Source organism: Lampetra fluviatilis, chromosome 4, assembly GCF_964198595.1.
Source record: "Lampetra fluviatilis chromosome 4, kcLamFluv1.1, whole genome shotgun sequence".
In the NCBI taxonomy this organism is placed as follows: Eukaryota; Metazoa; Chordata; class Hyperoartia; order Petromyzontiformes; family Petromyzontidae; genus Lampetra; species Lampetra fluviatilis.
The window spans coordinates 20,062,662-20,088,711 of NC_136278.1; positions in this window are offsets into that span (position 1 = coordinate 20,062,662).

Consider the following 26,050-nt stretch of genomic DNA (forward strand, 5'->3'; position numbering starts at 1 on the left):
TGTGAAAGTTGGCTGATTGTGGTCAGATTGAGGACTTGTGAAAGTAGTCTGATTGTGGTCAGATTGTGGACATGTGTAAGTGGGCTGATTGTGGTCAGATTGTGGACTTGTGAAAGTGGGCTGATTGTGGTCATATTGTGGACTGTGAAAGTTGGCTGATTGTGGTCAGATTGTGGACATGTGAAAGTGGGCTGATTGTGGTCAGATTGTGGACATGTGAAAGTGGGCTGATTGTGGTCAGATTGTGGACTTGTGAAAGTTGGCTGATTGTGGTCAGATTGTGGACTGTGAAAGTTGGCTGATTGTGGTCAGATTGTGGACATGTGAAGTGGGCTGATTGTGGTCAGATTGTGGACATGTGAAAGTGGGCTGATTGTGGTCAGATTGTGGACTTGTGAAAGTGGGCTGATTGTGGTCAGATTGTGGACTTGTGAAAGTGGGCTGATTGTGGCCAGATTGTGGACATGTGAAAGTGGGCTGATTGTGGTCATATTGTGGACATGTGAAAGTGGGCTGATTGTGGTCAGATTGTGGACTTGTGAAAGTTGGCTGATTGTGGTCAGATTGTGGACATGTGAAAGTGGGCTGATTGTGGTCAGAATGTGGACTTGTGAAAGTGGGCTGATTGTGGTCAGATTGTGGACTGTGAAAGTTGGCTGATTGTGGTTAGATTGTGGACATGTGAAAGTTGGCTGATTGTGGTCAGATTGTGGACTTGTGAAAGTAGGCTGATTGTGGTCAGATTGTGGACTTGTGAAAGTTGGCTGATTGTGGTCAGATTGTGGACTGTGAAAGTTGGCTGATTGTGGTTAGGTTGTGGACATGTGAAAGTGGGCTGATTGTGGTCAGATTGTGGACTTGTGAAAGTGGGCTGATTGTGGTCAGATTGTGGACTTGTGAAAGTGGGCTGATTGTGGCCAGATTGTGGACATGTGAAAGTGGGCTGATTGTGGTCAGATTGTGGACATGTGAAAGTGGGCTGATTGTCGTCAGATTGTGGACTTGTGAAAGTTGGCTGATTGTGGTCAGATTGTGGGACATGTGAAGTGGGCTGATTGTGGTCAGATTGTGGACATGTGAAAGTTGGCTGATTGTGGTCAGATTGTGGACTTGTGAAAGTAGGCTGATTGTGGTCAGATTGTGGACTTGTGAAAGTTGGCTGATTGTGGTCAGATTGTGGACTGTGAAAGTTGGCTGATTGTGGTTAGGTTGTGGACATGTGAAGTGGGCTGATTGTGGTCAGATTGTGGACATGTGAAAGTTGGCTGATTGTGGTCAGATTGTGGACTTGTGAAAGTAGGCTGATTGTGGTCAGATTGTGGACATGTGTAAGTGGGCTGATTGTGGTCAGATTGTGGACTTGTGAAAGTGGGCTGATTGTGGTCATATTGTGGACTGTGAAAGTTGGCTGATTGTGGTCAGATTGTGGACATGTGAAAGTGGGCTGATTGTGGTCAGATTGTGGACATGTGAAAGTGGGCTGATTGTGGTCAGATTGTGGACTTGTGAAAGTTGGCTGATTGTGGTCAGATTTTGGACTGTGAAAGTTGGCTGATTGTGGTCAGATTGTGGACATGTGAAGTGGGCTGATTGTGGTCAGATTGTGGACATGTGAAAGTGGGCTGATTGTGGTCAGATTGTGGACTTGTGAAAGTGGGCTGATTGTGGTCAGATTGTGGACTTGTGAAAGTGGGCTGATTGTGGCCAGATTGTGGACATGTGAAAGTGGGCTGATTGTGGTCATATTGTGGACATGTGAAAGTGGGCTGATTGTGGTCAGATTGTGGACTTGTGAAAGTTGGCTGATTGTGGTCAGATTGTGGACATGTGAAAGTGGGCTGATTGTGGTCAGAATGTGGACTTGTGAAAGTGGGCTGATTGTGGTCAGATTGTGGACTGTGAAAGTTGGCTGATTGTGGTTAGATTGTGGACATGTGAAGTGGGCTGATTGTGGTCAGATTGTGGACATGTGAAAGTTGGCTGATTGTGGTCAGATTGTGGACTTGTGAAAGTAGGCTGATTGTGGTCAGATTGTGGACATGTGAAAGTGGGCTGATTGTGGTCAGATTGTGGACTTGTGAAAGTGGGCTGATTGTGGTCATATTGTGGACTGTGAAAGTTGGCTGATTGTGGTCAGATTGTGGACATGTGAAAGTGGGCTGATTGTGGTCAGATTGTGGACATGTGAAAGTGGGCTGATTGTGGTCAGATTGTGGACTTGTGAAAGTTGGCTGATTGTGGTCAGATTGTGGACTGTGAAAGTTGGCTGATTGTGGTCAGATTGTGGACATGTGAAGTGGGCTGATTGTGGTCAGATTGTGGACATGTGAAAGTGGGCTGATTGTGGTCAGATTGTGGACTTGTGAAAGTGGGCTGATTGTGGTCAGATTGTGGACTTGTGAAAGTGGGCTGATTGTGGCCAGATTGTGGACATGTGAAAGTGGGGTGATTGTGGTCAGATTGTGGACTTGTGAAAGTTGGCTGATTGTGGTCAGATTGTGGACATGTGAAAGTGGGCTGATTGTGGTCAGAATGTGGACTTGTGAAAGTGGGCTGATTGTGGTCAGATTGTGGACTTGTGAAAGTGGGCTGATTGTGGTCAGATTGTGGACTTGTGAAAGTGGGCTGATTGTGGTCATATTGTGGACTGTGAAAGTTGGCTGATTGTGGTCAGATTGTGGACATGTGAAAGTGGGCTGATTGTGGTCAGATTGTGGACATGTGAAAGTGGGCTGATTGTGGTCAGATTGTGGACTTGTGAAAGTTGGCTGATTGTGGTCAGATTGTGGACTGTGAAAGTTGGCTGATTGTGGTCAGATTGTGGACATGTGAAAGTGGGCTGATTGTGGTCAGATTGTGGACATGTGAAAGTGGGCTGATTGTCGTCAGATTGTGGACTTGTGAAAGTTGGCTGATTGTGGTCAGATTGTGGGACATGTGAAGTGGGCTGATTGTGGTCAGATTGTGGACATGTGAAAGTTGGCTGATTGTGGTCAGATTGTGGACTTGTGAAAGTAGGCTGATTGTGGTCAGATTGTGGACTTGTTAAAGTTGGCTGATTGTGGTCAGATTGTGGACTGTGAAAGTTGGCTGATTGTGGTTAGGTTGTGGACATGTGAAGTGGGCTGATTGTGGTCAGATTGTGGACATGTGAAAGTGGGCTGATTGTGGTCAGATTGTGGACTGTGAAAGTGGGCTGATTGTGGCCAGATTGTGGACATGTGAAAGTGGGCTGATTGTGGTCAGATTGTGGACATGTGAAAGTGGGCTGATTGTCGTCAGATTGTGGACTTGTGAAAGTTGGCTGATTGTGGTCAGATTGTGGGACATGTGAAGTGGGCTGATTGTGGTCAGATTGTGGACATGTGAAAGTTGGCTGATTGTGGTCAGATTGTGGACTTGTGAAAGTAGGCTGATTGTGGTCAGATTGTGGACTTGTGAAAGTTGGCTGATTGTGGTCAGATTGTGGACTGTGAAAGTTGGCTGATTGTGGTTAGGTTGTGGACATGTGAAGTGGGCTGATTGTGGTCAGATTGTGGACATGTGAAAGTTGGCTGATTGTGGTCAGATTGTGGACTTGTGAAAGTAGGCTGATTGTGGTCAGATTGTGGACATGTGTAAGTGGGCTGATTGTGGTCAGATTGTGGACTTGTGAAAGTGGGCTGATTGTGGTCATATTGTGGACTGTGAAAGTTGGCTGATTGTGGTCAGATTGTGGACATGTGAAAGTGGGCTGATTGTGGTCAGATTGTGGACATGTGAAAGTGGGCTGATTGTGGTCAGATTGTGGACTTGTGAAAGTTGGCTGATTGTGGTCAGATTTTGGACTGTGAAAGTTGGCTGATTGTGGTCAGATTGTGGACATGTGAAGTGGGCTGATTGTGGTCAGATTGTGGACATGTGAAAGTGGGCTGATTGTGGTCAGATTGTGGACTTGTGAAAGTGGGCTGATTGTGGTCAGATTGTGGACTTGTGAAAGTGGGCTGATTGTGGCCAGATTGTGGACATGTGAAAGTGGGCTGATTGTGGTCATATTGTAGACATGTGAAAGTGGGCTGATTGTGGTCAGATTGTGGACTTGTGAAAGTTGGCTGATTGTGGTCAGATTGTGGACATGTGAAAGTGGGCTGATTGTGGTCAGAATGTGGACTTGTGAAAGTGGGCTGATTGTGGTCAGATTGTGGACTGTGAAAGTTGGCTGATTGTGGTTAGATTGTGGACATGTGAAGTGGGCTGATTGTGGTCAGATTGTGGACATGTGAAAGTTGGCTGATTGTGGTCAGATTGTGGACTTGTGAAAGTAGGCTGATTGTGGTCAGATTGTGGACATGTGAAAGTGGGCTGATTGTGGTCAGATTGTGGACTTGTGAAAGTGGGCTGATTGTGGTCATATTGTGGACTGTGAAAGTTGGCTGATTGTGGTCAGATTGTGGACATGTGAAAGTGGGCTGATTGTGGTCAGATTGTGGACATGTGAAAGTGGGCTGATTGTGGTCAGATTGTGGACTTGTGAAAGTTGGCTGATTGTGGTCAGATTGTGGACTGTGAAAGTTGGCTGATTGTGGTCAGATTGTGGACATGTGAAGTGGGCTGATTGTGGTCAGATTGTGGACATGTGAAAGTGGGCTGATTGTGGTCAGATTGTGGACTTGTGAAAGTGGGCTGATTGTGGTCAGATTGTGGACTTGTGAAAGTGGGCTGATTGTGGCCAGATTGTGGACATGTGAAAGTGGGCTGATTGTGGTCAGATTGTGGACTTGTGAAAGTTGGCTGATTGTGGTCAGATTGTGGACATGTGAAAGTGGGCTGATTGTGGTCAGAATGTGGACTTGTGAAAGTGGGCTGATTGTGGTCAGATTGTGGACTTGTGAAAGTGGGCTGATTGTGGTCAGATTGTGGACTTGTGAAAGTGGGCTGATTGTGGTCATATTGTGGACTGTGAAAGTTGGCTGATTGTGGTCAGATTGTGGACATGTGAAAGTGGGCTGATTGTGGTCAGATTGTGGACATGTGAAAGTGGGCTGATTGTGGTCAGATTGTGGACTTGTGAAAGTTGGCTGATTGTGGTCAGATTGTGGACTGTGAAAGTTGGCTGATTGTGGTCAGATTGTGGACATGTTAAGTGGGCTGATTGTGGTCAGATTGTGGACATGTGAAAGTGTGCTGATTGTGGTCAGATTGTGGACTTGTGAAAGTGGGCTGATTGTGGTCAGATTGTGGACTTGTGAAAGTGGGCTGATTGTGGCCAGATTGTGGACATGTGAAAGTGGGCTGATTGTGGTCAGATTGTGGACATGTGAAAGTGGGCTGATTGTGGTCAGATTGTGGACTTGTGAAAGTTGGCTGATTGTGGTCAGATTGTGGACATGTGAAAGTGGGCTGATTGTGGTCAGAATGTGGACTTGTGAAAGTGGGCTGATTGTGGTCAGATTGTGGACATGTGAAAGTGGGCTGATTGTGGTCAGATTGTGGACTGTGAAAGTTGGCTGATTGTGGTCAGATTGTGGACTTGTGAAAGTGGGCTGATTGTGGTCATATTGTGGACTGTGAAAGTTGGCTGATTGTGGTCAGATTGTGGACATGTGAAAGTGGGCTGATTGTGGTCAGATTGTGGACATGTGAAAGTGGGCTGATTGTGGTCAGATTGTGGACTTGTGAAAGTTGGCTGATTGTGGTCAGATTGTGGACTGTGAAAGTTGGCTGATTGTGGTCAGATTGTGGACATGTGAAGTGGGCTGATTGTGGTCAGATTGTGGACATGTGAAAGTGTGCTGATTGTGGTCAGATTGTGGACTTGTGAAAGTGGGCTGATTGTGGTCAGATTGTGGACTTGTGAAAGTGGGCTGATTGTGGCCAGATTGTGGACATGTGAAAGTGGGCTGATTGTGGTCAGATTGTGGACATGTGAAAGTGGGCTGATTGTGGTCAGATTGTGGACTTGTGAAAGTTGGCTGATTGTGGTCAGATTGTGGACATGTGAAAGTGGGCTGATTGTGGTCAGAATGTGGACTTGTGAAAGTGGGCTGATTGTGGTCAGATTGTGGACATGTGAAAGTGGGCTGATTGTGGTCAGATTGTGGACTTGTGAAAGTGGGTTGATTGTGGTCAGATTGTGGACATGTGAAAGTGGGCTGATTGTGGTCAGATTGTGGACATGTGAAAGTGGGCTGATTGTGGTCAGATTGTGGACTTGTGAAAGTTGGCTGATTGTGGTCAGATTTTGGACTGTGAAAGTTGGCTGATTGTGGTCAGATTGTGGACATGTGAAGTGGGCTGATTGTGGTCAGATTGTGGACATGTGAAAGTGGGCTGATTGTGGTCAGATTGTGGACTTGTGAAAGTGGGCTGATTGTGGTCAGATTGTGGACTTGTGAAAGTGGGCTGATTGTGGCCAGATTGTGGACATGTGAAAGTGGGCTGATTGTGGTCATATTGTGGACATGTGAAAGTGGGCTGATTGTGGTCAGATTGTGGACTTGTGAAAGTTGGCTGATTGTGGTCAGATTGTGGACATGTGAAAGTGGGCTGATTGTGGTCAGAATGTGGACTTGTGAAAGTGGGCTGATTGTGGTCAGATTGTGGACTGTGAAAGTTGGCTGATTGTGGTTAGATTGTGGACATGTGAAGTGGGCTGATTGTGGTCAGATTGTGGACATGTGAAAGTTGGCTGATTGTGGTCAGATTGTGGACTTGTGAAAGTAGGCTGATTGTGGTCAGATTGTGGACATGTGAAAGTGGGCTGATTGTGGTCAGATTGTGGACTTGTGAAAGTGGGCTGATTGTGGTCATATTGTGGACTGTGAAAGTTGGCTGATTGTGGTCAGATTGTGGACATGTGAAAGTGGGCTGATTGTGGTCAGATTGTGGACATGTGAAAGTGGGCTGATTGTGGTCAGATTGTGGACTTGTGAAAGTTGGCTGATTGTGGTCAGATTGTGGACTGTGAAAGTTGGCTGATTGTGGTCAGATTGTGGACATGTGAAGTGGGCTGATTGTGGTCAGATTGTGGACATGTGAAAGTGGGCTGATTGTGGTCAGATTGTGGACTTGTGAAAGTGGGCTGATTGTGGTCAGATTGTGGACTTGTGAAAGTGGGCTGATTGTGGCCAGATTGTGGACATGTGAAAGTGGGCTGATTGTGGTCAGATTGTGGACTTGTGAAAGTTGGCTGATTGTGGTCAGATTGTGGACATGTGAAAGTGGGCTGATTGTGGTCAGAATGTGGACTTGTGAAAGTGGGCTGATTGTGGTCAGATTGTGGACTTGTGAAAGTGGGCTGATTGTGGTCAGATTGTGGACTTGTGAAAGTGGGCTGATTGTGGTCATATTGTGGACTGTGAAAGTTGGCTGATTGTGGTCAGATTGTGGACATGTGAAAGTGGGCTGATTGTGGTCAGATTGTGGACATGTGAAAGTGGGCTGATTGTGGTCAGATTGTGGACTTGTGAAAGTTGGCTGATTGTGGTCAGATTGTGGACTGTGAAAGTTGGCTGATTGTGGTCAGATTGTGGACATGTTAAGTGGGCTGATTGTGGTCAGATTGTGGACATGTGAAAGTGTGCTGATTGTGGTCAGATTGTGGACTTGTGAAAGTGGGCTGATTGTGGTCAGATTGTGGACTTGTGAAAGTGGGCTGATTGTGGCCAGATTGTGGACATGTGAAAGTGGGCTGATTGTGGTCAGATTGTGGACATGTGAAAGTGGGCTGATTGTGGTCAGATTGTGGACTTGTGAAAGTTGGCTGATTGTGGTCAGATTGTGGACATGTGAAAGTGGGCTGATTGTGGTCAGAATGTGGACTTGTGAAAGTGGGCTGATTGTGGTCAGATTGTGGACATGTGAAAGTGGGCTGATTGTGGTCAGATTGTGGACTGTGAAAGTTGGCTGATTGTGGTCAGATTGTGGACTGTGAAAGTTGGCTGATTGTGGTCAGATTGTGGACATGTGAAAGTGGGCTGATTGTGGTCAGATTGTGGACATGTGAAAGTGGGCTGATTGTGGTCAGATTGTGGACTTGTGAAAGTTGGCTGATTGTGGTCAGATTGTGGACTGTGAAAGTTGGCTGATTGTGGTCAGATTGTGGACATGTGAAGTGGGCTGATTGTGGTCAGATTGTGGACATGTGAAAGTGTGCTGATTGTGGTCAGATTGTGGACTTGTGAAAGTGGGCTGATTGTGGTCAGATTGTGGACTTGTGAAAGTGGGCTGATTGTGGCCAGATTGTGGACATGTGAAAGTGGGCTGATTGTGGTCAGATTGTGGACATGTGAAAGTGGGCTGATTGTGGTCAGATTGTGGACTTGTGAAAGTTGGCTGATTGTGGTCAGATTGTGGACATGTGAAAGTGGGCTGATTGTGGTCAGAATGTGGACTTGTGAAAGTGGGCTGATTGTGGTCAGATTGTGGACATGTGAAAGTGGGCTGATTGTGGTCAGATTGTGGACTTGTGAAAGTGGGTTGATTGTGGTCAGATTGTGGACATGTGAAAGTGGGCTAATTGTGGTCAGATTGTGGACTGTGAAAGTGGGCTGATTGTGGTTAGATTGTGGACATGTGAAGTGGGCTGATTGTGGTCAGATTGTGGACATGTGAAAGTTGGCTGATTGTGGTCAGATTGTGGACATGTGAAAGTGGGCTGATTGTGGTCAGAATGTGGACTTGTGAAAGTGGGCTGATTGTGGTCAGATTGTGGACATGTGAAAGTGGGCTGATTGTGGTCAGATTGTGGACTTGTGAAAGTGGGTTGATTGTGGTCAGATTGTGGACTTGTGAAAGTTGGCTGATTGTGGTCAGATTGTGGACATGTGAAAGTGGGCTGATTGTGGTCAGAATGTGGACTTGTGAAAGTGGGCTGATTGTGGTCAGATTGTGGACATGTGAAAGTGGGCTGATTGTGGTCAGATTGTGGACTGTGAAAGTTGGCTGATTGTGGTCAGATTGTGGACTTGTGAAAGTGGGCTGATTGTGGTCATATTGTGGACTGTGAAAGTTGGCTGATTGTGGTCAGATTGTGGACATGTGAAAGTGGGCTGATTGTGGTCAGATTGTGGACATGTGAAAGTGGGCTGATTGTGGTCAGATTGTGGACTTGTGAAAGTTGGCTGATTGTGGTCAGATTGTGGACTGTGAAAGTTGGCTGATTGTGGTCAGATTGTGGACATGTGAAGTGGGCTGATTGTGGTCAGATTGTGGACATGTGAAAGTGTGCTGATTGTGGTCAGATTGTGGACTTGTGAAAGTGGGCTGATTGTGGTCAGATTGTGGACTTGTGAAAGTGGGCTGATTGTGGCCAGATTGTGGACATGTGAAAGTGGGCTGATTGTGGTCAGATTGTGGACATGTGAAAGTGGGCTGATTGTGGTCAGATTGTGGACTTGTGAAAGTTGGCTGATTGTGGTCAGATTGTGGACTGTGAAAGTTGGCTGATTGTGGTTAGGTTGTGGACATGTGAAGTGGGCTGATTGTGGTCAGATTGTGGACATGTGAAAGTTGGCTGATTGTGGTCAGATTGTGGACTTGTGAAAGTAGGCTGATTGTGGTCAGATTGTGGACATGTGTAAGTGGGCTGATTGTGGTCAGATTGTGGACTTGTGAAAGTGGGCTGATTGTGGTCATATTGTGGACTGTGAAAGTTGGCTGATTGTGGTCAGATTGTGGACATGTGAAAGTGGGCTGATTGTGGTCAGATTGTGGACATGTGAAAGTGGGCTGATTGTGGTCAGATTGTGGACTTGTGAAAGTTGGCTGATTGTGGTCAGATTTTGGACTGTGAAAGTTGGCTGATTGTGGTCAGATTGTGGACATGTGAAGTGGGCTGATTGTGGTCAGATTGTGGACATGTGAAAGTGGGCTGATTGTGGTCAGATTGTGGACTTGTGAAAGTGGGCTGATTGTGGTCAGATTGTGGACTTGTGAAAGTGGGCTGATTGTGGCCAGATTGTGGACATGTGAAAGTGGGCTGATTGTGGTCATATTGTGGACATGTGAAAGTGGGCTGATTGTGGTCAGATTGTGGACTTGTGAAAGTTGGCTGATTGTGGTCAGATTGTGGACATGTGAAAGTGGGCTGATTGTGGTCAGAATGTGGACTTGTGAAAGTGGGCTGATTGTGGTCAGATTGTGGACTGTGAAAGTTGGCTGATTGTGGTTAGATTGTGGACATGTGAAGTGGGCTGATTGTGGTCAGATTGTGGACATGTGAAAGTTGGCTGATTGTGGTCAGATTGTGGACTTGTGAAAGTAGGCTGATTGTGGTCAGATTGTGGACATGTGAAAGTGGGCTGATTGTGGTCAGATTGTGGACTTGTGAAAGTGGGCTGATTGTGGTCATATTGTGGACTGTGAAAGTTGGCTGATTGTGGTCAGATTGTGGACATGTGAAAGTGGGCTGATTGTGGTCAGATTGTGGACATGTGAAAGTGGGCTGATTGTGGTCAGATTGTGGACTTGTGAAAGTTGGCTGATTGTGGTCAGATTGTGGACTGTGAAAGTTGGCTGATTGTGGTCAGATTGTGGACATGTGAAGTGGGCTGATTGTGGTCAGATTGTGGACATGTGAAAGTGGGCTGATTGTGGTCAGATTGTGGACTTGTGAAAGTGGGCTGATTGTGGTCAGATTGTGGACTTGTGAAAGTGGGCTGATTGTGGCCAGATTGTGGACATGTGAAAGTGGGCTGATTGTGGTCAGATTGTGGACTTGTGAAAGTTGGCTGATTGTGGTCAGATTGTGGACATGTGAAAGTGGGCTGATTGTGGTCAGAATGTGGACTTGTGAAAGTGGGCTGATTGTGGTCAGATTGTGGACTTGTGAAAGTGGGCTGATTGTGGTCAGATTGTGGACTTGTGAAAGTGGGCTGATTGTGGTCATATTGTGGACTGTGAAAGTTGGCTGATTGTGGTCAGATTGTGGACATGTGAAAGTGGGCTGATTGTGGTCAGATTGTGGACATGTGAAAGTGGGCTGATTGTGGTCAGATTGTGGACTTGTGAAAGTTGGCTGATTGTGGTCAGATTGTGGACTGTGAAAGTTGGCTGATTGTGGTCAGATTGTGGACATGTTAAGTGGGCTGATTGTGGTCAGATTGTGGACATGTGAAAGTGTGCTGATTGTGGTCAGATTGTGGACTTGTGAAAGTGGGCTGATTGTGGTCAGATTGTGGACTTGTGAAAGTGGGCTGATTGTGGCCAGATTGTGGACATGTGAAAGTGGGCTGATTGTGGTCAGATTGTGGACATGTGAAAGTGGGCTGATTGTGGTCAGATTGTGGACTTGTGAAAGTTGGCTGATTGTGGTCAGATTGTGGACATGTGAAAGTGGGCTGATTGTGGTCAGAATGTGGACTTGTGAAAGTGGGCTGATTGTGGTCAGATTGTGGACATGTGAAAGTGGGCTGATTGTGGTCAGATTGTGGACTGTGAAAGTTGGCTGATTGTGGTCAGATTGTGGACTTGTGAAAGTGGGCTGATTGTGGTCATATTGTGGACTGTGAAAGTTGGCTGATTGTGGTCAGATTGTGGACATGTGAAAGTGGGCTGATTGTGGTCAGATTGTGGACATGTGAAAGTGGGCTGATTGTGGTCAGATTGTGGACTTGTGAAAGTTGGCTGATTGTGGTCAGATTGTGGACTGTGAAAGTTGGCTGATTGTGGTCAGATTGTGGACATGTGAAGTGGGCTGATTGTGGTCAGATTGTGGACATGTGAAAGTGTGCTGATTGTGGTCAGATTGTGGACTTGTGAAAGTGGGCTGATTGTGGTCAGATTGTGGACTTGTGAAAGTGGGCTGATTGTGGCCAGATTGTGGACATGTGAAAGTGGGCTGATTGTGGTCAGATTGTGGACATGTGAAAGTGGGCTGATTGTGGTCAGATTGTGGACTTGTGAAAGTTGGCTGATTGTGGTCAGATTGTGGACATGTGAAAGTGGGCTGATTGTGGTCAGAATGTGGACTTGTGAAAGTGGGCTGATTGTGGTCAGATTGTGGACATGTGAAAGTGGGCTGATTGTGGTCAGATTGTGGACTTGTGAAAGTGGGTTGATTGTGGTCAGATTGTGGACATGTGAAAGTGGGCTGATTGTGGTCAGATTGTGGACATGTGAAAGTGGGCTGATTGTGGTCAGATTGTGGACTTGTGAAAGTTGGCTGATTGTGGTCAGATTTTGGACTGTGAAAGTTGGCTGATTGTGGTCAGATTGTGGACATGTGAAGTGGGCTGATTGTGGTCAGATTGTGGACATGTGAAAGTGGGCTGATTGTGGTCAGATTGTGGACTTGTGAAAGTGGGCTGATTGTGGTCAGATTGTGGACTTGTGAAAGTGGGCTGATTGTGGCCAGATTGTGGACATGTGAAAGTGGGCTGATTGTGGTCATATTGTGGACATGTGAAAGTGGGCTGATTGTGGTCAGATTGTGGACTTGTGAAAGTTGGCTGATTGTGGTCAGATTGTGGACATGTGAAAGTGGGCTGATTGTGGTCAGAATGTGGACTTGTGAAAGTGGGCTGATTGTGGTCAGATTGTGGACTGTGAAAGTTGGCTGATTGTGGTTAGATTGTGGACATGTGAAGTGGGCTGATTGTGGTCAGATTGTGGACATGTGAAAGTTGGCTGATTGTGGTCAGATTGTGGACTTGTGAAAGTAGGCTGATTGTGGTCAGATTGTGGACATGTGAAAGTGGGCTGATTGTGGTCAGATTGTGGACTTGTGAAAGTGGGCTGATTGTGGTCATATTGTGGACTGTGAAAGTTGGCTGATTGTGGTCAGATTGTGGACATGTGAAAGTGGGCTGATTGTGGTCAGATTGTGGACATGTGAAAGTGGGCTGATTGTGGTCAGATTGTGGACTTGTGAAAGTTGGCTGATTGTGGTCAGATTGTGGACTGTGAAAGTTGGCTGATTGTGGTCAGATTGTGGACATGTGAAGTGGGCTGATTGTGGTCAGATTGTGGACATGTGAAAGTGGGCTGATTGTGGTCAGATTGTGGACTTGTGAAAGTGGGCTGATTGTGGTCAGATTGTGGACTTGTGAAAGTGGGCTGATTGTGGCCAGATTGTGGACATGTGAAAGTGGGCTGATTGTGGTCAGATTGTGGACTTGTGAAAGTTGGCTGATTGTGGTCAGATTGTGGACATGTGAAAGTGGGCTGATTGTGGTCAGAATGTGGACTTGTGAAAGTGGGCTGATTGTGGTCAGATTGTGGACTTGTGAAAGTGGGCTGATTGTGGTCAGATTGTGGACTTGTGAAAGTGGGCTGATTGTGGTCATATTGTGGACTGTGAAAGTTGGCTGATTGTGGTCAGATTGTGGACATGTGAAAGTGGGCTGATTGTGGTCAGATTGTGGACATGTGAAAGTGGGCTGATTGTGGTCAGATTGTGGACTTGTGAAAGTTGGCTGATTGTGGTCAGATTGTGGACTGTGAAAGTTGGCTGATTGTGGTCAGATTGTGGACATGTTAAGTGGGCTGATTGTGGTCAGATTGTGGACATGTGAAAGTGTGCTGATTGTGGTCAGATTGTGGACTTGTGAAAGTGGGCTGATTGTGGTCAGATTGTGGACTTGTGAAAGTGGGCTGATTGTGGCCAGATTGTGGACATGTGAAAGTGGGCTGATTGTGGTCAGATTGTGGACATGTGAAAGTGGGCTGATTGTGGTCAGATTGTGGACTTGTGAAAGTTGGCTGATTGTGGTCAGATTGTGGACATGTGAAAGTGGGCTGATTGTGGTCAGAATGTGGACTTGTGAAAGTGGGCTGATTGTGGTCAGATTGTGGACATGTGAAAGTGGGCTGATTGTGGTCAGATTGTGGACTGTGAAAGTTGGCTGATTGTGGTCAGATTGTGGACTGTGAAAGTTGGCTGATTGTGGTCAGATTGTGGACATGTGAAAGTGGGCTGATTGTGGTCAGATTGTGGACATGTGAAAGTGGGCTGATTGTGGTCAGATTGTGGACTTGTGAAAGTTGGCTGATTGTGGTCAGATTGTGGACTGTGAAAGTTGGCTGATTGTGGTCAGATTGTGGACATGTGAAGTGGGCTGATTGTGGTCAGATTGTGGACATGTGAAAGTGTGCTGATTGTGGTCAGATTGTGGACTTGTGAAAGTGGGCTGATTGTGGTCAGATTGTGGACTTGTGAAAGTGGGCTGATTGTGGCCAGATTGTGGACATGTGAAAGTGGGCTGATTGTGGTCAGATTGTGGACATGTGAAAGTGGGCTGATTGTGGTCAGATTGTGGACTTGTGAAAGTTGGCTGATTGTGGTCAGATTGTGGACATGTGAAAGTGGGCTGATTGTGGTCAGAATGTGGACTTGTGAAAGTGGGCTGATTGTGGTCAGATTGTGGACATGTGAAAGTGGGCTGATTGTGGTCAGATTGTGGACTTGTGAAAGTGGGTTGATTGTGGTCAGATTGTGGACATGTGAAAGTGGGCTAATTGTGGTCAGATTGTGGACTGTGAAAGTGGGCTGATTGTGGTTAGATTGTGGACATGTGAAGTGGGCTGATTGTGGTCAGATTGTGGACATGTGAAAGTTGGCTGATTGTGGTCAGATTGTGGACATGTGAAAGTGGGCTGATTGTGGTCAGAATGTGGACTTGTGAAAGTGGGCTGATTGTGGTCAGATTGTGGACATGTGAAAGTGGGCTGATTGTGGTCAGATTGTGGACTTGTGAAAGTGGGTTGATTGTGGTCAGATTGTGGACTTGTGAAAGTTGGCTGATTGTGGTCAGATTGTGGACATGTGAAAGTGGGCTGATTGTGGTCAGAATGTGGACTTGTGAAAGTGGGCTGATTGTGGTCAGATTGTGGACATGTGAAAGTGGGCTGATTGTGGTCAGATTGTGGACTGTGAAAGTTGGCTGATTGTGGTCAGATTGTGGACTTGTGAAAGTGGGCTGATTGTGGTCATATTGTGGACTGTGAAAGTTGGCTGATTGTGGTCAGATTGTGGACATGTGAAAGTGGGCTGATTGTGGTCAGATTGTGGACATGTGAAAGTGGGCTGATTGTGGTCAGATTGTGGACTTGTGAAAGTTGGCTGATTGTGGTCAGATTGTGGACTGTGAAAGTTGGCTGATTGTGGTCAGATTGTGGACATGTGAAGTGGGCTGATTGTGGTCAGATTGTGGACATGTGAAAGTGTGCTGATTGTGGTCAGATTGTGGACTTGTGAAAGTGGGCTGATTGTGGTCAGATTGTGGACTTGTGAAAGTGGGCTGATTGTGGCCAGATTGTGGACATGTGAAAGTGGGCTGATTGTGGTCAGATTGTGGACATGTGAAAGTGGGCTGATTGTGGTCAGATTGTGGACTTGTGAAAGTTGGCTGATTGTGGTCAGATTGTGGACATGTGAAAGTGGGCTGATTGTGGTCAGAATGTGGACTTGTGAAAGTGGGCTGATTGTGGTCAGATTGTGGTTATGTGAAAGTGGGCTGATTGTGGTCAGATTGTGGACTTGTGAAAGTGGGTTGATTGTGGTCAGATTGTGGACATGTGAAAGTGGGCTAATTGTGGTCAGATTGTGGACTGTGAAAGTGGGCTGATTGTGGTTAGATTGTGGACATGTGAAGTGGGCTGATTGTGGTCAGATTGTGGACATGTGAAAGTTGGCTGATTGTGGTCAGATTGTGGACATGTGAAAGTGGGCTGATTGTGGTCAGAATGTGGACTTGTGAAAGTGGGCTGATTGTGGTCAGATTGTGGACATGTGAAAGTGGGCTGATTGTGGTCAGATTGTGGACTTGTGAAAGTGGGTTGATTGTGGTCAGATTGTGGACATGTGAAAGTGGGCTAATTGTGGTCAGATTGTGGACTGTGAAAGTGGGCTGATTGTGGTCATATTGTGGACTGTGAAAGTTGGCTGATTGTGGTTAGATTGTGGACATGTGAAGTGGGCTGATTGTGGTCAGATTGTGGACATGTGAAAGTTGGCTGATTGTGGTCAGATTGTGGACTTGTGAAAGTAGGCTGATTGTGGTCAGATTGTGGACATGTGTAAGTGGGCTGATTGTGGTCAGATTGTGGACTTGTGAAAGTGGGCTGATTGTGGTCATATTGTGGACTGTGAAAGTTGGCTGATTGTGGTCAGATTGTGGACATGTGAAAGTGGGCTGATTGTGGTCAGATTGTGGACATGTGAAAGTGGGCTGATTGTGGTCAGATTGTGGACTTGTGAAAGTTGGCTGATTGTGGTCAGATTGTGGACTGTAAAAGTTGGCTGACTGTGGTCAGATTGTGGACATGTGAAGTGGGCTGATTGTGGTCACATTGTGGACATGTGAAAGTGGGCTGATTGTGGTCAGATTGTGGACTTGTGAAAGTGGGCTGATTGTGGTCAGATTGTGGACATGTGAAAGTGGGCTGATTGTGGTCAGAATGTGGACTTGTGAAAGTGGGCTGATTGTGGTCAGATTGTGGACATGTGAAAGTGGGCTGATTGTGGTCAGATTGTGGACTTGTGAAAGTGGGTTGATTGTGGTCAGATTGTGGACATGTGAAAGTGGGCTAATTGTGGTCAGATTGTGGACTGTGAAAGTGGGCTGATTGTGGTTAGATTGTGGACATGTGAAGTGGGCTGATTGTGGTCAGATTGTGGACATGTGAAAGTTGGCTGATTGTGGTCAGATTGTGGACATGTGAAAGTGGGCTGATTGTGGTCAGAATGTGGACTTGTGAAAGTGGGCTGATTGTGGTCAGATTGTGGACATGTGAAAGTGGGCTGATTGTGGTCAGATTGTGGACTTGTGAAAGTGGGTTGATTGTGGTCAGATTGTGGACATGTGAAAGTGGGCTAATTGTGGTCAGATTGTGGACTGTGAAAGTGGGCTGATTGTGGTCATATTGTGGACTGTGAAAGTTGGCTGATTGTGGTTAGATTGTGGACATGTGAAGTGGGCTGATTGTGGTCAGATTGTGGACATGTGAAAGTTGGCTGATTGTGGTCAGATTGTGGACTTGTGAAAGTAGGCTGATTGTGGTCAGATTGTGGACATGTGTAAGTGGGCTGATTGTGGTCAGATTGTGGACTTGTGAAAGTGGGCTGATTGTGGTCATATTGTGGACTGTGAAAGTTGGCTGATTGTGGTCAGATTGTGGACATGTGAAAGTGGGCTGATTGTGGTCAGATTGAGGACATGTGAAAGTGGGCTGATTGTGGTCAGATTGTGGACTTGTGAAAGTTGGCTGATTGTGGTCAGATTGTGGACTGTGAAAGTTGGCTGAATGTGGTCAGATTGTGGACATGTGAAGTGGGCTGATTGTGGTCACATTGTGGACATGTGAAAGTGGGCTGATTGTGGTCAGATTGTGGACTTGTGAAAGTGGGCTGATTGTGGTCAGATTGTGGACTTGTGAAAGTGGGCTGATTGTGGTCAGATTGTGGACATGTGAAAGTGGGCTGATTGTGGTCAGATTGTGGACATGTGAAAGTGGGCTGATTGTGGTCAGATTGTGGACTTGTGAAAGTTGGCTGATTGTGGTCAGATTGTGGACATGTGAAAGTGGGCTGATTGTGGTCAGAATGTGGACTTGTGAAAGTGGGCTGATTGTGGTCAGATTGTGGACTGTGAAAGTTGGCTGATTGTGGTTAGATTGTGGACATGTGAAGTGGGCTGATTTTGGTCAGATTGTGGACATGTGAAAGTTGGCTGATTGTGGTCAGATTGTGGACTTGTGAAAGTAGGCTGATTGTGGTCAGATTGTGGACATGTGAAAGTGGGCTCATTGTGGTCAGATTGTGGACTTGTGAAAGTGGGCTGATTGTGGTCATATTGTGGACTGTGAAAGTTGGCTGATTGTGGTCAGATTGTGGACATGTGAAAGTGGGCTGATTGTGGTCAGATTGTGGACTTGTGAAAGTTGGCTGATTGTGGTCAGATTGTGGACTTGTGAAAGTGGGCTGATTGTGGCCAGATTGTGGACATGTGAAAGTGGGCTGATTGTGGTCAGATTGTGGACATGTGAAAGTGGGCTGATTGTGGTCAGATTGTGGACTTGTGAAAGTTGGCTGATTGTGGTCAGATTGTGGACATGTGAAAGTGGGCTGATTGTGGTCAGAATGTGGACTTGTGAAAGTGGGCTGATTGTGGTCAGATTGTGTACTGTGAAAGTTGGCTGATTGTGGTTAGATTGTGGACATGTGAAGTGGGCTGATTGTGGTCAGATTTTGGACATGTGAAAGTTGGCTGATTGTGGTCAGATTGTGGACTTGTGAAAGTAGGCTGATTGTGGTCAGATTGTGGACATGTGAAAGTGGGCTGATTGTGGTCAGATTGTGGACTTGTGAAAGTGGGCTGATTGTGGTCATATTGTGGACTGTGAAAGTTGGCTGATTGTGGTCAGATTGTGGACATGTGAAAGTGGGCTGATTGTGGTCAGATTGTGGACTTGTGAAAGTTGGCTGATTGTGGTCAGATTGTGGACTGTGAAAGTTGGCTGATTGTGGTCAGATTGTGGACATGTGAAGTGGGCTGATTGTGGTCAGATTGTGGACATGTGAAAGTGGGCTGATTGTGGTCAGATTGTGGACTTGTGAAAGTGGGCTGATTGTGGTCAGATTGTGGACTTGTGAAAGTGGGCTGATTGTGGCCAGATTGTGGACATGTGAAAGTGGGCTGATTGTGGTCAGATTGTGGACATGTGAAAGTGGGCTGATTGTGGTCAGATTGTGGACTTGTGAAAGTTGGCTGATTGTGGTCAGATTGTGGACATGTGAAAGTGGGCTGATTGTGGTCAAAATGTGGACTTGTGAAAGTGGGCTGATTGTGGTCAGATTGTGGACTGTGAAAGTTGGCTGATTGTGGTTAGATTGTGGACATGTGAAGTGGGCTGATTGTGGTCAGATTGTGGACATGTGAAAGTTGGCTGATTGTGGTCAGATTGTGGACTTGTGAAAGTAGGCTGATTGTGGTCAGATTGTGGACATGTGAAAGTGGGCTGATTGTGGTCAGATTGTGGACTTGTGAAAGTGGGCTGATTGTGGTCATATTGTGGACTGTGAAAGTTGGCTGATTGTGGTCAGATTGTGTACATGTGAAAGTGGGCTGATTGTGGTCAGATTGTGGACTTGTGAAAGTTGGCTGATTGTGGTCAGATTGTGGACTGTGAAAGTTGGCTGATTGTGGTCAGATTGTGGACATGTGAAGTGGGCTGATTGTGGTCAGATTGTGGACATGTGAAAGTGGGCTGATTGTGGTCAGATTGTGGACTTGTGAAAGTGGGCTGATTGTGGTCAGATTGTGGACTTGTGAAAGTGGGCTGATTGTGGCCAGATTGTGGACATGTGAAAGTGGGCTGATTGTGGTCAGATTGTGGACATGTGAAAGTGGGCTGATTGTGGTCAGATTGTGGACTTGTGAAAGTTGGCTGATTGTGGTCAGATTGTGGGACATGTGAAGTGGGCTGATTGTGGTCAGATTGTGGACATGTGAAAGTTGGCTGATTGTGGTCAGATTGTGGACTTGTGAAAGTAGGCTGATTGTGGTCAGATTGTGGACTTGTGAAAGTTGGCTGATTGTGGTCAGATTGTGGACATGTGAAAGTGGGCTGATTGTGGTCAGATTGTGGACTTGTGAAAGTTGGCTGATTGTGGTCAGATTGTGGACTTGTGAAAGTGGGCTGATTGTGGCCAGATTGTGGACATGTGAAAGTGGGCTGATTGTGGTCAGATTGTGGACATGTGAAAGTGGGCTGATTGTGGTCAGATTGTGGACTTGTGAAAGTTGGCTGATTGTGGTCAGATTGTGGACATGTGAAAGTGGGCTGATTGTGGTCAGAATGTGGACTTGTGAAAGTGGGCTGATTGTGGTCAGATTGTGGACTGTGAAAGTTGGCTGATTGTGGTTAGATTGTGGACATGTGAAGTGGGCTGATTGTGGTCAGATTGTGGACATGTGAAAGTTGGCTGATTGTGGTCAGATTGTGGACTTGTGAAAGTAGGCTGATTGTGGTCAGATTGTGGCAGAGGTGGGACAAAGTCATTGTTATGCAAGTCCAAGTCGAGTCGCAAGTCATTAAATTCATGACTCGAGTCTGACTCGAGTCCAAGTCACATGACTCGAGTCCACATCTCATAGGTGGGACAAAGTCATTGTTATGCAAGTCCAAGTCGAGTCGCAAGTCATCAAATTCATGACTCGAGTCTGACTCGAGTCCAAGTCACATGACTCGAGTCCACACCTCTGGATTGTGGACATGTGAAAGTGGGCTGATTGTGGTCAGATTGTGGACTTGTGAAAGTTGGCTGATTGTGGTCATATTGTGGACTGTGAAAGTTGGCTGATTGTGGTCAGATTGTGGACATGTGAAAGTGGGCTGATAGTGGTCAGATTGTGGACTTGTGAAAGATGGCTGATTGTGGTCAGATTGTGGACTGTGAAAGTTGGCTGATTGTGGTCAGATTGTGGACATGTGAAGTGGGCTGATTGTGGTCAGATTGTGGACATGTGAAAGTGGGCTGATTGTGGTCAGATTGTGGACTTGTGAAAGTTGGCTGATTGTGGTCAGATTGTGGGACATGTGAAGTGGGCTGATTGTGGTCAGATTGTGGACATGTGAAAGTTGGCTGATTGTGGTCAGATTGTGGACTTGTGAAAGTAGGCTGATTGTGGTCAGATTGTGGACTTGTGAAAGTTGGCTGATTGTGGTCAGATTGTGGACTGTGAAAGTTGGCTGATTGTGGTTAGATTGTGGACATGTGAAGTGGGATGATTATGGTCAGATTGTGGACATGTGAAAGTAGGCTGATTGTGGTCAGATTGTGGACATGTGTAAGTGGGCTGATTGTGGTCAGATTGTGGACTTGTGAAAGTGGGCTGATTGTGGTCATATTGTGGACTGTGAAAGTTGGCTGATTGTGGTCAGATTGTGGACATGTGAAAGTGGGCTGATTGTGGTCAGATTGTGGACATGTGAAAGTGGGCCTGATTGTGGTCAGATTGTGGACTTGTGAAAGTTGGCTGATTGTGGTCAGATTGTGGACTGTGAAAGTTGGCTGATTGTGGTCAGATTGTGGACATGTGAAGTGTGCTGATTGTGGTCAGATTGTGGAAATGTGAAAGTGGGCTGATTGTGGTCAGATTGTGGACTTGTGAAAGTGGGCTGATTGTGGTCAGATTGTGGACTTGTGAAAGTGGGCTGATTGTGGCCAGATTGTGGACATGTGAAAGTGGGCTGATTGTGGTCAGATTGTGGACATGTGAAATTGGGCTGATTGTGGTCAGATTGTGGACTTGTGAAAGTTGGCTGATTGTGGTCAGATTGTGGACATGTGAAAGTGGGCTGATTGTGGTCAGAATGTGGACTTGTGAAAGTGGGCTGATTGTGGTCAGATTGTGGACTGTGAAAGTTGGCTGATTGGGGTTAGATTGTGGACATGTGAAGTGGGCTGATTGTGGTCAGATTGTGGACATGTGAAAGTTGGCTGATTGTGGTCAGATTGTGGACTTGTGAAAGTAGGCTGATTGTGGTCAGATTGTGGCAGAGGTGGGACAAAGTCATTGTTATGCAAGTCCAAGTCGAGTCGCAAGTCATTAAATTCATGACTCGAGTCTGACTCGAGTCCAAGTCACATGACTCGAGTCCACATCTCATAGGTGGGACAAAGTCATTGTTATGCAAGTCCAAGTCGAGTCGCAAGTCATCAAATTCATGACTCGAGTCTGACTCGAGTCCAAGTCACATGACTCGAGTCCACACCTCTGGATTGTGGACATGTGAAAGTGGGCTGATTGTGGTCAGATTGTGGACTTGTGAAAGTGGGCTGATTGTGGTCATATTGTGGACTGTGAAAGTTGGCTGATTGTGGTCAGATTGTGGACTTGTGAAAGTGGGCTGATAGTGGTCAGATTGTGGACTTGTGAAAGATGGCTGATTGTGGTCAGATTGTGGACTGTGAAAGTTGGCTGATTGTGGTCAGATTGTGGACATGTGAAGTGGGCTGATTGTGGTCAGATTGTGGACATGTGAAAGTGGGCTGATTGTGGTCAGATTGTGGACTTGTGAAAGTTGGCTGATTGTGGTCAGATTGTGGGACATGTGAAGTGGGCTGATTGTGGTCAGATTGTGGACATGTGAAAGTTGGCTGATTGTGGTCAGATTGTGGACTTGTGAAAGTAGGCTGATTGTGGTCAGATTGTGGACTTGTGAAAGTTGGCTGATTGTGGTCAGATTGTGGACTGTGAAAGTTGGCTGATTGTGGTTAGATTGTGGACATGTGAAGTGGGATGATTATGGTCAGATTGTGGACATGTGAAAGTAGGCTGATTGTGGTCAGATTGTGGACATGTGTAAGTGGGCTGATTGTGGTCAGATTGTGGACTTGTGAAAGTGGGCTGATTGTGGTCATATTGTGGACTGTGAAAGTTGGCTGATTGTGGTCAGATTGTGGACATGTGAAAGTGGGCTGATTGTGGTCAGATTGTGGACATGTGAAAGTGGGCCTGATTGTGGTCAGATTGTGGACTTGTGAAAGTTGGCTGATTGTGGTCAGATTGTGGACTGTGAAAGTTGGCTGATTGTGGTCAGATTGTGGACATGTGAAGTGTGCTGATTGTGGTCAGATTGTGGAAATGTGAAAGTGGGCTGATTGTGGTCAGATTGTGGACTTGTGAAAGTGGGCTGATTGTGGTCAGATTGTGGACTTGTGAAAGTGGGCTGATTGTGGCCAGATTGTGGACATGTGAAAGTGGGCTGATTGTGGTCAGATTGTGGACATGTGAAATTGGGCTGATTGTGGTCAGATTGTGGACTTGTGAAAGTTGGCTGATTGTGGTCAGATTGTGGACATGTGAAAGTGGGCTGATTGTGGTCAGAATGTGGACTTGTGAAAGTGGGCTGATTGTGGTCAGATTGTGGACTGTGAAAGTTGGCTGATTGGGGTTAGATTGTGGACATGTGAAGTGGGCTGATTGTGGTCAGATTGTGGACATGTGAAAGTTGGCTGATTGTGGTCAGATTGTGGACTTGTGAAAGTAGGCTGATTGTGGTCAGATTGTGGACATGTGAAAGTGGGCTGATTGTGGTCAGATTGTGGACTTGTGAAAGTGGGCTGATTGTGGTCATATTGTGGACTGTGAAAGTTGGCTGATTGTGGTCAGATTGTGGACATGTGAAAGTGGGCTGATTGTGGTCAGATTGTGGACATGTGAAAGTGGGCTGATTGTGGTCAGATTGTGGACTTGTGAAAGTTGGCTGATTGTGGTCAGATTGTGGACTGTGAAAGTTGGCTGATTGTGGTTAGATTGTGGACATGTGAAGTGGGCTGATTGTGGTCAGATTGTGGACATGTGAAAGTTGGCTGATTGTGGTCAGATTGTGGACTTGTGAAAGTAGGCTGATTGTGGTCAGATTGTGGCAGAGGTGGGACAAAGTCATTGTTATGCAAGTCCAAGTCGAGTCGCAAGTCATTAAATTCATGACTCGAGTCTGACTCGAGTCCAAGTCACATGACTCGAGTCCACATCTCATAGGTGGGACAAAGTCATTGTTATGCAAGTCCAAGTCGAGTCGCAAGTCATCAAATTCATGACTCGAGTCTGACTCGAGTCCAAGTCACATGACTCGAGTCCACACCTCTGGATTGTGGACATGTGAAAGTGGGCTGATTGTGGTCAGATTGTGGACATGTGAAAGTGGGCTGATTGTGGTCAGATTGTGGACTTGTGAAAGTTGGCTGATTGTGGTCAGATTGTGGACATGTGAAAGTGGGCTGATTGTGGTCAGAATGTGGACTTGTGAAAGTGGGCTGATTGTGGTCAGATTGTGGACTGTGAAAGTTGGCTGATTGTGGTTAGATTGTGGACATGTGAAGTGGGCTGATTTTGGTCAGATTGTGGACATGTGAAAGTTGGCTGATTGTGGTCAGATTGTGGACTTGTGAAAGTAGGCTGATTGTGGTCAGATTGTGGACATGTGAAAGTGGGCTCATTGTGGTCAGATTGTGGACTTGTGAAAGTGGGCTGATTGTGGTCATATTGTGGACTGTGAAAGTTGGCTGATTGTGGTCAGATTGTGGACATGTGAAAGTGGGCTGATTGTGGTCAGATTGTGGACTTGTGAAAGTTGGCTGATTGTGGTCAGATTGTGGACTTGTGAAAGTGGGCTGATTGTGGCCAGATTGTGGACATGTGAAAGTGGGCTGATTGTGGTCAGATTGTGGACATGTGAAAGTGGGCTGATTGTGGTCAGATTGTGGACTTGTGAAAGTTGGCTGATTGTGGTCAGATTGTGGACATGTGAAAGTGGGCTGATTGTGGTCAGAATGTGGACTTGTGAAAGTGGGCTGATTGTGGTCAGATTGTGTACTGTGAAAGTTGGCTGATTGTGGTTAGATTGTGGACATGTGAAGTGGGCTGATTGTGGTCAGATTTTGGACATGTGAAAGTTGGCTGATTGTGGTCAGATTGTGGACTTGTGAAAGTAGGCTGATTGTGGTCAGATTGTGGACATGTGAAAGTGGGCTGATTGTGGTCAGATTGTGGACTTGTGAAAGTGGGCTGATTGTGGTCATATTGTGGACTGTGAAAGTTGGCTGATTGTGGTCAGATTGTGGACATGTGAAAGTGGGCTGATTGTGGTCAGATTGTGGACTTGTGAAAGTTGGCTGATTGTGGTCAGATTGTGGACTGTGAAAGTTGGCTGATTGTGGTCAGATTGTGGACATGTGAAGTGGGCTGATTGTGGTCAGATTGTGGACATGTGAAAGTGGGCTGATTGTGGTCAGATTGTGGACTTGTGAAAGTGGGCTGATTGTGGTCAGATTGTGGACTTGTGAAAGTGGGCTGATTGTGGCCAGATTGTGGACATGTGAAAGTGGGCTGATTGTGGTCAGATTGTGGACATGTGAAAGTGGGCTGATTGTGGTCAGATTGTGGACTTGTGAAAGTTGGCTGATTGTGGTCAGATTGTGGACATGTGAAAGTGGGCTGATTGTGGTCAAAATGTGGACTTGTGAAAGTGGGCTGATTGTGGTCAGATTGTGGACTGTGAAAGTTGGCTGATTGTGGTTAGATTGTGGACATGTGAAGTGGGCTGATTGTGGTCAGATTGTGGACATGTGAAAGTTGGCTGATTGTGGTCAGATTGTGGACTTGTGAAAGTAGGCTGATTGTGGTCAGATTGTGGACATGTGAAAGTGGGCTGATTGTGGTCAGATTGTGGACTTGTGAAAGTGGGCTGATTGTGGTCATATTGTGGACTGTGAAAGTTGGCTGATTGTGGTCAGATTGTGGACATGTGAAAGTGGGCTGATTGTGGTCAGATTGTGGACTTGTGAAAGTTGGCTGATTGTGGTCAGATTGTGGACTGTGAAAGTTGGCTGATTGTGGTCAGATTGTGGACATGTGAAGTGGGCTGATTGTGGTCAGATTGTGGACATGTGAAAGTGGGCTGATTGTGGTCAGATTGTGGACTTGTGAAAGTGGGCTGATTGTGGTCAGATTGTGGACTTGTGAAAGTGGGCTGATTGTGGCCAGATTGTGGACATGTGAAAGTGGGCTGATTGTGGTCAGATTGTGGACATGTGAAAGTGGGCTGATTGTGGTCAGATTGTGGACTTGTGAAAGTTGGCTGATTGTGGTCAGATTGTGGGACATGTGAAGTGGGCTGATTGTGGTCAGATTGTGGACATGTGAAAGTTGGCTGATTGTGGTCAGATTGTGGACTTGTGAAAGTAGGCTGATTGTGGTCAGATTGTGGACTTGTGAAAGTTGGCTGATTGTGGTCAGATTGTGGACATGTGAAAGTGGGCTGATTGTGGTCAGATTGTGGACTTGTGAAAGTTGGCTGATTGTGGTCAGATTGTGGACTTGTGAAAGTGGGCTGATTGTGGCCAGATTGTGGACATGTGAAAGTGGGCTGATTGTGGTCAGATTGTGGACATGTGAAAGTGGGCTGATTGTGGTCAGATTGTGGACTTGTGAAAGTTGGCTGATTGTGGTCAGATTGTGGACATGTGAAAGTGGGCTGATTGTGGTCAGAATGTGGACTTGTGAAAGTGGGCTGATTGTGGTCAGATTGTGGACTGTGAAAGTTGGCTGATTGTGGTTAGATT